The following is a 12,560-nucleotide window of genomic DNA, read 5'->3' as shown; positions in this document are numbered from 1 at the left end:
ATAATGTTATTACATGCAAAGAGAAACATTAATTAAAATGGAGTAAAAAAATTAAAATTGATTACAACAAATAAAAACATTTTCTACATTAAAGCCTATCATACAAATATACTACAGGGTTTTCCAATAAGAGGTGTTATTTTGATATTCAATCGTAAAATATCAATGGTTTCGTTGCTTGTGTGGCACGTAGCGCCGTATTGTTGAAAGTAAACGTTGTCCAAATCAATACCATCCAATTCCGGCCATAAAAAATCATTAATCATCTCTCGATAGCGCAATCCATTCACCGTAACTGTTGCTCCAGCCTCATTTTCGACCAAGTAAGGTCCAATGACTCCGCCGGACAATAAACCGCGAGGATGGAGAAGCTTTTCAACAATAACTCTTGGGTTTTCCGAGCCCCAGATGCGACAATTTTGCTTGTTGACGAAGCCACCGAGGTGGAAATGGGCCTCATCTCTCAAGATGATTTGCATTTGATTCACTCAAGTGAATTTTAATAATTTCAATTGTTGAAGCGTGTATCGTTCCATTTTTATTAATGGCGTAGTTTCTACTTGTCAAATGTCAAAAAATGACAGCTTCAAAAGTAACATCTACCGAAATAGCGGGCTGTTCAAAATAACACCTCTTATTGGAAAACCCTATATTATTAAATTAGATTTTAATTAAATTTAAAAAAAATGTAAACGGAGTTCTACAAATTAAACACAAAAACGATAAATAAGTATATAGTTACCTCAAGCTGCCTAAACATCTTCCAGCCTATGGCAATGACATCTTCACCAATTTCGACAACATCTCCTTGAAGCGGAAGATGCACTGGCTTTGCCGTGTCAATGGAGATTGGCAAATCCAAATATATTAGTCCAATGTCGTTGGTGTGAAAGCGTGAGTCGTAATTCTCGTGGATCATCAGCCATTTAGGCTCGAAGAATTGTCCCCCAGAAGCGCTGAACGGCGATCCGACTCTTACGCGGTAATTGCGTATTGGATGGCTACGGGAACAAATTCACAAAATATGATTAAATGGACGTGCTTCCAAATTATTATAATCAATAATTAGTCACCTGAAATATCAATACAAATTGAAAATATCTCCCGAGTATAAATAAATGCCGCCGACGGGAATTGGACCCGCACCTTCTGATGTCCGGTCAGGTGCTCTGTACCACTGATCTACGTCGGTTTATTTCCAACACGCCAAATAATTTAATATGTACTAGTACTTCAATCAACAATTACTGCTTATTGTATTTTTTCACCTGTAAACAACCAACGTTATTTTTATAGGAAAGGCTTTGTTAATAATATTTTGGTGTTTTAAATAGCGCCGTTTTTGTGCAAAATGACCTAAAGGGCACTGTTAGTTTTCTTAGTTAATTCCCACTAGATGGCGTCGCGAAATATTATATCTACATTTGTTGGTGAAATATTTTGACTTAATTATATCTTAATTATAATATTTAATTATTGCTTATCCTTGATGCTATGCTTAAAACCTTGTCTTATAAACATTAGTTTATCTCTAAAAAATAAGGACAAATGCTTGATTAAAAAATCTTTGGAGCTAAGCTAGAAAACAGTTCAAACAGAATTAAGATGACTTATGATTTTGAATATTTAATAAGCATTAAGACATTGTAAGAAAGATTTTGTAGATTCCAAAGATTGCGATAAGCTGGACATTTAATTAATAAATATATACCGATGTGGTAAAAAAAAATCCGCTGCATTCATTCCCCGGCGGGATTGATGAGGTCCACAGGGCGACGCCTGAGATCCTAGACTGGCTGCCGACCTAGATTTTACCCTCTGACCCCACACCATACGAAAGAATAAGAAGAATTCGTGGATACTCTCAATACATTATCATTCTGTTTCACCATTCATAATTGAAGCGACGTTTTAATATCTTTAGCCGTTTTTTTGTTATTTGTTTTTGGGGTGTTATGCCGTGTTGCGCTAACTCCTTCCTAAAGAAACGTTGGCTAAACCAACGTTTCGGACAGCATTGCAGTGTCCATCATCAGGGCAGATGTGTTATTTGAGGTTGTGTTAAAATGTGAGCTTATGTATGAGGTTGTGATACCGTTGATGATAAGCTCACATTTTAACACAACCTCAAATAACACATCTGCCCTGATGATGGACACTGCAATGCTGTCCGAAACGTTGGCTAAAGAAGGAGTTAGCGCAACACGGCATAACACCCCAAAAACAAATAACAAAAATACTTTTGGCCGTGAAAATCTTAAATCATCTTTAGCCGTGACCAGATAGCCGGTTAATAATAATAATAATAATAATAACATGGAATTTATATAGCGCAGTTTAGTGTCATTTCACTTCAAGTGCGCTTAACTACTCGTATAACAAACTTTAAAAAAATGGTAATTCAGTGTTAATAGTTCTTAAAATTATTCCTACAGTGTGCCTTACCCAATACAGATCTAATCGGTTACCTCCCAACCTTCCCCTATCCAATCTCCTTTCCTTCCCAACTCCCATCGGCCTCAACGTACCCCGATTGGTGATTGGTGCCGGACAGTTGGGAACTTTTTTGGAGAATTCACATAATAAAAATTGACAGGGCGCCGAAAATCATAACTTAGTGCGTGCCCGCCTATAAGTTAGCCAGAGGAAGAGATGGAAAAGGATTGTTACCAAGGAAGAACCGAAGATTGTTACCGCAGCCAGTGGAGAGTATTTGTGGAGGAGGGTAAACCCCACCCTGGAATGTAGCCTTATGATTTAATGCGCACGAGATCTTTGTTGGAAGAATCCAACAAAGATCTCGTGCGCTATTATCGCTAATCCAACAAATCTCAGAAGTGGATCCAAAGACTGTGATGAACTAGACATGTTGAAGAATGCCAGAAGATGACAGGAGATCGAAAATTATGGCCACGCTGGAGGCCCAAATTAGACCTAGGATTAAGTGAACTGACTTAGTGAAAGAGGATTTGAGCAAGGTTGGAAGGACTGACGACTGCCTGGAGACGAATAGCGAGGGACCGCACCAGTATATGCACAGTGATGAAATGATTGACTCACTCGACAATGCACTGCGCGGCCGTGACAATAACTGTGGAAGACACTATAGCTCCGTAACAAAGGGGTAGGGTTTCCTCCTCCCGGTCTTCCAAGATCATCTGAATGGATGCGCTCCATGGTGCTTCGTCAATGTCTATATAGTATCCTCCGTCAATGTACGAGACTTCGTTATCTTCGTCATATGTGGAGGCTGAGGAAATAAACATAGTCAATTTTAAGTTATTATCACAATTTGGATAATATACTAATGTAAAGTACTGCTACTCTTCGTGATGTCGCAGATGACATGTAGCTATGGAGAGTGTCAGAAGGCCGCGGCAGATCAAGAGGGAAGAAAGGCTAGGGGACCTATGGCAACAATGGCCGACAGTGATGATATTCTCGTATCAAAGTAATTCATTATTTTTCATATTAAAATTATTTAAATTACATGCTTCTTGTGACGACATAGCCAGTATTGCCATCCAGCATTGTCAACAGTTTAAAATACGATAACAACACGGAAAGCAAGATAATAAGATGACAAATACACAATGACGCTGCAATAAATCTCAAAGTGGCAAGCAAAAAGCAAGACAATTGTATTCCTTTCGGTTTCGTAGTTTTACTACTACACTGTGTCATGTGCTGCCTCTAGGTAAAGTGCATTAAAAAGTGTCAAAATGTCCTCGCGTCTGATGACAAAATGTTTTCTCGATTGTCTCCTGAAGACCTTTACCGCCATTAGAGCAACTGAGATAGCGAAAGTAGCAACACAAAAGTATAAGGAGAACAACCTAATAGCAGTAGGTCGTCTCATACAGTATTCCGTATTCCTTCTGGTGTAAAAGAGTAAGCGTATCTTGTTATTTCAGCCACACCCGTGATGTAGAATGTGACATTCGACGCAAAAACAACACTATCATTTATTTATATTATTTGAATGTCTATCATCGTCAATGAACAACGTTTTAATTAAGAATTCACTGGAAACCTTACTTGCCACATTTTTTCTCGAGTTTGTGAGACAATAACGAGTCTAGATATATTGAAAAGTTATTGCAAACACATCTTTAAAAATATATAATTACGTTTGCTTACCCGTTGACAGCAGGCACACCACGATTAGAACAAATCTAAACATATTTATATTTTTTAATATTATATTTGAATGTTTCTTTATTCAGAATACAATATTTATCACAGTTATAATATTATTAGGAACTTAACCACATCACTAGGCACATGTGCAGACGTGTACACAACAATACAGATTGTGTCGAATTTTAATGGAACGAAACTTATCTATTGCCTTGAATATTTGTGTATATATACAAGTTCACTTTCTTAGTCATACTCGAGATTAGATAAGAAAATTATAATATAATATAAATGTGTGAATAAGTAAATGTAAGTTTTTTTAATTCTACAAATTTTTCGGATGTCTGGTAGTGTTGGAGATGCGTCAGATTTGCGTCAGATCTCCAAAGCGTGCGGCAACGTCAACACTGTCGGGTAAAAGGCGTGCCAGCACGCACTTGCTACTACGAAGATATTTATGAATATGTATTTTTTGTTGTTAAATAATTGTAGAGCATGGGAGAGATAGCTTCATCTGAATAAGTGCGAGCAGACAACATGAAATCCCCGAATTCGTGTGAGGAAGAAGGAAGCTAGAGAAAGATATATTTTTTTTTAAATCAATTTATAATTATTCAATTAGTTTTTGGAATGTTTCTACTTTTTCCTATTTATTTTTTCACACGCACTCCTTCAAGGCGAAGTTTTAATAATTAATTTACATTATGAATACAAATAAACATACTTTAGATAAATTGAAGGCTTTCCTATAGTTTCCCTTGAGTAGAATACAAATAAAAAATGTAATTACTCAATAAAAAATATAAATGTGAACTACTAAAATTTTTTTTTTTCAATAGAAATGTATGAACGCGTAAAGGAAACAACTTTAAAAAATACAGTATTATAGCTAAGATTATCTGTGACAGTTTCACTTGATTCAATTTTTTGCTTTCTTATAAAATTGTTTACAAACTAAATAAAAACCACTTTTTTGCTAGAAATCGAACGTTTCTAGACTCCGTTTGTCAAGCGATTTTAATGCCTATTACCTACAATATAAGGTATACCAAGAATATACACATTTTTGGTTTGTAGCTTGCTATTAAAGGCCCGTCTACAGGCAGAATTTTTTTCAGGAAAATTTTTACAGTTTGTGCACTTGCATGCGCAAACAGTTAGTGAAAACCTGTCGCAATCGTTTGAAGTGTCAAGCTCACATGAGAACGGGTCGCTTCTTGTCGTTTTTGAGTTCAACAGCTCTTGGGGGTACCTTGTGTTTCCTCCCTCTTACAATATTGGTCTCTTCAACACCCATGTTCACTCCTTCCTCACCTCAAAAAGACCTTCCACACAAAATCCCCAAAGATGACAGTAACCCTGAAGGAAATTATTTATCTTAGTGCCTCCTGTGTGGAGATGTTAAAAAAAAGATAATTGAAACAAAGAGAGTTATGGCCCCATATTTTGAAGGTATTCCTCGTGGCGTCTATTTTTTGTGCTGAGTTAAAATCCTTATTCGACTAACAAAACCGTTAAAATGTTTTAAATCTATGCATGTGAATTAATGTTTTTTTTTTAATTTTAAAAATTTTTGTGTTAAAAAAAAATAACCCATTGAGGCCTTAAAATAATAACAATCAAATTAAAAAAAAAAAAAAATTACACCAAAATATTCAAATTATTATTTAACCATAAAGTATGGTTTTGTGATTTGTTTTTGGGGTATTATGCCGTGTTGCGCTACCTCCTTCTTTAGCCAATATTTCGGACAGCATTGCAGTGTCTATCATCAGGGCAGATGTGTAATTTACACATAATTAATAAATTATATTTAATAAAGAAGGAAGTAGCGCAACGCGGCATAGTACCCCAATCACAAATCACTATATTACTTTTGGCCGTGAAAATCTCAAATTCTACATAAACTATGATCTATAAGTGCGGCGCTGAAAGGGTTAAAAGTTTCTTGCGGTTTCATATTAATAATGATTCATGGCCCATCTCCCTTGTTTCTATGATCAATGTTATAACCACTTGACTATTGAGCCAGTGTAACGATGTACATGTTATCAATAGATTTATCTAAGTTATCTACGACTTTCTAATGAAGTCATGGGTGCATTTTGCTTTGAACCAATCAATACGCGGACGTATTTGCATAATGCAAACAACACGCAATGGAGATTTTCTCTCTGCAGAAAAACTATATCTGGCGTCAAAACTAGCTGCGTGATTGGGGGGCAATGACCTAATGTCGGGCGACCACACTTCCGTGGTAAATGGGAAAATTTTTGTTTTACTACAATTAAATTATTGAGGGGGTATTTCATCACTCTTTTCGGAGAACTTTCGTAAAACATGCTAACCAGTGTTGCCAGATGCAAGGTTTTTAGCGCCATACATCGTGTTTTCAATCAACTTATTATATCAGTTGATATAATAAGCCCTGACGAAGCTTGAGCTAAGCGAAACCTGGTTGGCTGTTGATATTAATTCAAAATAAAAGTGGTGTTTTACAAAGTGTATTTTTTCATTTAATATATAATGTCACATCGATAATCATAATGATTTGCTTCCTTCGATAAAACTAAATGTTTTTTTTCAGTCTATAAAACAATATTATCTTATAATAAGTTGTAAATAATAAAAAATATATATTTCGGCAATAAACCCCGTTTTGCGCCTTAGATAGGCAATCCCACAGTATTTTGCGTTTTGCGGAAAAACCTTACGTGATGGAATTTTTTTGATAATTTTACCGAATTCAGCAACCAAAAATACATGGGAATTACCTCTTATTTCAAAGAAAAAAAAACGTTGCAGACCTGTGTTATCAATCCAGTTATTACAGTACAAAAACTCTTATATATGCTTAAACTCCCAACATTCTGGAATAATGGCCTGTTGCCTCCAACATAATTTTTATTAGCGTGTGTAATTCAAAGCGTCAAGAAAAGATGGCGCCACTTCTGCCAGCGGCTCGCGTAGAGACGCTATCAACATGTCGATTTATACCACAGAAACACCCCAACCGGTACTCTGGTTTCCCTTCAATAACGAATAAATCTTTCGCCTTTTACTAAAGATTTCCGTGGAGGGGAGCACTCAAATGAGTCTATAAACCAATTTTTTGTCCCCTGCTTCTTGAAGTGGGGCCTTAAACTTTACAATTTTGAAATAGAATATAGATAGATAATAGATGAAGATGAGAGTCTGTTGTCCAGAAAACTTGTGTAGCGCAGTTTATCACCAGGCAATCCAGGCATCATCTTCATTTTCTTAAAATCGCCCTCATTTTCCACGTTAATCATCGCTGTTAGAGGTGGGTCCTATGAGTAATTCTCTCCATTTATTATTCTCAACAGTGACAATTCAACGCACTTTTAAAAAGTGAAATAAAGTCATTAAAAACGATGATTTTTTTTTTTTTAACCTAACCTAACCTACTTAATTAATAAACTATAATAATTAATAAACTACCCAGTTAATAAAGTTTTTGTTTCATCACTTTCCATGACTTTATATAACTTTTTAAAGATGTGATGAATTAATTATCATTGTGATGATTTATCCGGTCACCAAGTATTATGTAGCCAAAATAAAACCAATTATGGATTTCCTCTTTATGACTTTACCTCTATTGAGACAGCATAGTAAGGAATAAGTAAATTAAATTTGTAAGAAAGGCATATGAATTCAAAAATTTATACTAAACAAAAGATTATACACGGTGTCCGGAAACTCGTAGTACAAGCGGGAAACTGGAGAATCTACACCACATGGGGAACCCAAAAAAACATAAAGTTTTTTGATTTGAACATTTTCAAAAAAAAAAAAAAAACCAAAAAAAAATATTTTCGGCTATTTTAGGGTTAAAGTTTTTTCTGGTGTTTAGGGTTGAATAACAGATGTTTTAACCCTGCAGAGCAGAAATATTTTATGATTACACCGGGTTAAATGAAGGTTGATTTCAAAATAATGCTTCAAATCCGAGTTTCTTCATTTGTTTTACTTTCAAATAGTTTTAATTAGTTGGGTACTTTGATCTTCAGTAATAATTTATAAGAATTTGATTAAAAAAAAAAAAAAATAAAAAAAAAATTCAACTTCTAACTCGATTTACTCGATAACGAAAGCTCAAATCAAAAAAAAATATACTACAAAATCGACTCCAAATGTGATGTAGATTCACCAGTTTCCCGCTTGTACTACGAGTTTCCGGACACCCTGTATACCTACAACTAAAAATTACAAACAAAACATTTATCAATTCATCTATAGCCATGGAGAGAGATTATAGATATAAATCAAATCATAATAGAATATAAACAATAGAGACATAACATTATTCACAAACCACCAGAGAAATATTCTTTTATGGACCTCTTGTATTTGGTAAGTTCGCAACTGAAAATATCCACCTTGGATAATACGCTATTGTAATTATTGCATAGTCTGTTGAGGCAAGAATTCTGCTTAGAGGTCGTTTTGCATTGATCCGCCCTGAACAGGACAGAAGAGCGTGTTGAACGCGCAGGTACATTGAATTGAATCTTATTTAGCAACTCTGGGCTGGTTATCCTATTATTAAAGTTACTCGACTAAATAAAATAAAAACATAAATTTGTCTTTGACCACTTTAATTTTATTTAAACTCTACCGATTTCTGAAGAACCCTTCCTACATCAGGAGAATATTAAAAACTCTATGATACAAAATATTGACAGTAAACCGTGTGAACACCTCAGCACAGGTTCTCCTAATAATAATAATAATAACAACCACAACATAGCATTTATATAGTGCAGCAACTACAACACCCTTGGATACAGGAATTAAAGTCCTACACAAAAATGGAATAGGTTAAAGACTAAACAATTTAGAAGCTTTGGAAATACAAAAAATCTGCAAATTCAAAGGTTGAAAAATCATTAATAACCAATTAAATTTAACTGTCAGTCCAATTCTAAGTATGTTCCCCATAACTTCACTTATCCCAAGTTCCCCTTCCCCACCTCTCTCCCACAACTGACGCACTGTCCCACTCTAGTATACTGTATCTTTCTTTTTTGATAATATGTGAATATTTATATATGTGTACTTCTGTATTTAATAGCATAATCTTTATTACAGTCCTGATGATGTTACGGAGGTACCGAAACCGGTAGACAATAAAATATATCAATAAAGTGACTTAAAACGTAAAGTACTTTCGTTTCATTTATTTAAATTAATTTCCTTTAGTTTTGTAATAACCACGAGAGAGGTACATGAACCTTTTTGACATGCACTTCTTGTTTCGTTTAATTTTGTCCTTCATCTCATTCATTATTTTCTGTTTGAAATAGGCTCAACTAAATAACAAAATAAATGTAGTTTCCTAAATTAGTGGAAAGTGGTCACCACATAAAAACGTCGATACTTGTTATTTACGCTTGGAATTAATTTAGCAATGTTCTTGTCTGATGAGTGGATTATTTGCATCGCTGATGAGGCAACACACACCAACAACGTGCTGTACATCGTGGTGTGTGTGACAAGTTCCTCTCAGCGACAAAGGCAATTGGTTCAACGTACTGGGTCGTGGTTTTTGCGTAAGACATAACACTGAATGGTGGTATTTTTACCATAGTGATCTGAGAGTATCTTCCTTTTTAGTATTGGCAAATGTCTGCCGCACAAATCGTCACAAAAATTAAAAAAAAAACCAGACTTGGGAATCTGTACACCCAATTATAGCTCCATTATTTGGGTCCCTTCTGAACAAAACCATATCCTAGAAACAGAAAAAGTACAACAGAGGTTTATGCGATATCTATGTATGAGAGAATATACGTACTATCCATTCCTAAATCCATTCTTGTTCTTAACAGAAATGCTCGATTTTAACAGCTTAAAAGCACGCCGAAAAATATGTTTAGAGCGGGAGCACACAGAGAGCGGTCAGAGTTCTGCGTTCTAGTGACCGTTGACCGCTCAAGAGTTCCAAAGCACACAAGCGGCGTTCAAATTCTCGCGTTCTAGTTTCGTTTGGGTCTTTGCATATGCAACATGTCACTAGAAAGTTCATCATCCGATGAAGAATTATTGCTCCTGTGGAGCTTAGCAGCTTCTATAAAGAAAAGGTAGTATTGGGTGCACCCAATCAACACAACGCGACAAGAACAAGGCGAATTTACTAGTATTTTTCAGGATTTACTTAAAGATGAACAACCATTCTATATTTATTTTCGAATGTCGATTAATACTTTTAATGAATTGTATAACATCATACAACCCGATATCGAAAAACAAAATACTAACTGGAGGAACTGTGTTTCATCAAAAGAAAGGCTGGCTGTATTTTTAAGGTATTTATTTATTTATTAAGGATAAGAAAAGACATTAGAATATTTAGAAATAATAACAAAATATATACGAATAAATAATTAACATCACTTAAATCATAGATATAGTAAACTCCTTTCCCTAACCAATTCAATTAACTTCTCCGTGTTTGTAACCTCAGACATCGCGGCGTTCTGGCGTTCTCTGCCTCGGCGGGAAAATAACTCTTAGAACGCGACGTTCCGTTTTGACCGCCGCGGTCTGACTGCCCGCTGTGTGCGTTGTTGTTATAGTATCAGTACATTCTAATGAACGCCGAACGCGGAACTCGGAACTCGGAACTCCTGACCGCTCTCTGTGTGCTCCCGCTCTTAGGCAAAACTTTTTTTTATACTCATCCCTTGCACTTTTAGCGAGGAGTTCTGACGGACCAACTCAACTGCTTAACGATTCTGCATTGACCATCGACGTTTTCAACGTCCCTTACAGACAATTCAGCAATTATCTTTGAACATATGTCACAAAATAGTAAAACTGCTTTCATAACCATTAATACTTACATCTACCTCAAATTTGTGATCTTCTCTGTAATAGTTATATCGGAAAACATCTGATCTCATTTGTTTCTTTAAAATTATCAACAATATTATTGACTCACCTACATTACTAAAACTCATTCACCATTGTCCAGAATATGTAGAATGGTCAACTCACGTCAAGACCTTGATTTTTTTGGTATAAGTCAGAATGTTTTTTGTCGCTCACTATGCGATTGAGGATATTTTGTATCACTTTATTTTTAGCAAGGTCTTGACTTGACACTTCTATTTCATTTCTATTTTCTTATGTTTTCTCTGTTTGTCTCTGCTTTTATATACCATCCTTTACTCTTGCATTGTACATTGTCCCAAATCTCGTGTCGCTTTGTAATATATTGGACGTAAGTCCGTTAATTAATCAATAAATAAGTATAACAGCTTTATGAAGAACATAAATAAATAAATACTTTTTACAAGTCAGTTTTTTAATGGTTGCTTGTACATATAGATTGAACTGAAGCCAATTTGACCACGTGGGAAGATAAAAATACTGAAAAATAATTGTAAACATAGAAAATACATCTCCAGTCTCCAAAAGTTCTCAAGTCTCTAAGATTCAATCAAAGATTTCAGCTCTCACAATATCATACACAGAATGGTGATTAGCCAACTAAATCCACACCTTCCTCTTCCCCATCTCCTCTCCTTCCCCACTCACTTCAGTCTCACAACTTGTCCCAATTGAAGAAGGCTTAGACCCGGATAATTGGGAGCAGTTGGGCCAATTTGCGGTAATCACATGAAAAATAACTGATTCTCTTTTTTTATGTCAACTCCACTCGGGAAGCCCTGGGGAAAATAATTTGTCATCTTTGGGGATGCTGTATGGAGGGTGTTTTTGAAGGGAGGGACGAGTAACTATGGTGAAGAGTTACAGCTACATACAATCGTTCAATACATCTGTTCTCGCATTACAAATTCCAACTGTATAGATACAAATATATTTTATACGCGTATTTGGCGTGTTTCCTGACTATGCACCGATGCTGAAGGGATCAATGACGCTAGTTTATCGAAGCATCTTCCATTGAAATACCGACAGAACAAAGACAGCATTCCCACATGAAGATTAAAATCTAAAGATTGCAATCCTCTAGTTATGGTGGGGAAATCTATGAAGAATGTGCTTTATGCAAAAGGCGGTTTGTCAAACTAATAATCTATTGCTAATAGATCAATTGGCTTATCTAATGTATAGGCGATGCCGAGTCTGTTTAACAGGTTTTAAAATGGAACCTGCTCCGAGGAACTGGCAGCATTGATCCCCTTCGGCTACAAGAGCGGAACACCGGTCCACAGTTGATATCGGCAGCACGAATTCGAGCGGTTTCTCTAACTGGTTATTGTAGTACACGCGTGCGCAACAAGCTTCGTGTTTCTTCCTTCAATTAATCCGGGCCTCGTCAAGTCCTCGAAAACAAACAAATCTCTTCGATTTTGTAAAATTGCAAATATACACGGTGTCCTGAAACTCGTAGTAGAAACGGGAAACTGGTGAATCTACAGGGTTTT

The 12,560-nt window shown here is 35.7% G+C and overlaps 1 protein-coding gene and 1 non-coding gene across 2 annotated transcripts in view; both read left to right on the top strand.

Moving 5' to 3' along the window:
• Positions 1–12,560, top strand: part of LOC149410036 (uncharacterized) — a 139,221-nt gene that overhangs the window by 64,076 nt on the left and 62,585 nt on the right. The window lies entirely within an intron of this gene.
• On the top strand, positions 7,157–7,277 carry LOC149410037 (U5 spliceosomal RNA). The gene has a single exon (XR_016305072.1). It is a non-coding gene; the product is annotated as a U5 spliceosomal RNA (small nuclear RNA).

Source organism: Hesperophylax consimilis, chromosome 28 (assembly GCF_061612785.1).
Source record: "Hesperophylax consimilis isolate HC1 chromosome 28, BYU_Hcon_1.0, whole genome shotgun sequence".
Classification (NCBI taxonomy): Eukaryota; Metazoa; Arthropoda; class Insecta; order Trichoptera; family Limnephilidae; genus Hesperophylax; species Hesperophylax consimilis.
The sequence above is the reverse complement of the archived record's forward strand: the minus strand, read 5'-3'. Positions and strand labels throughout refer to the sequence as shown.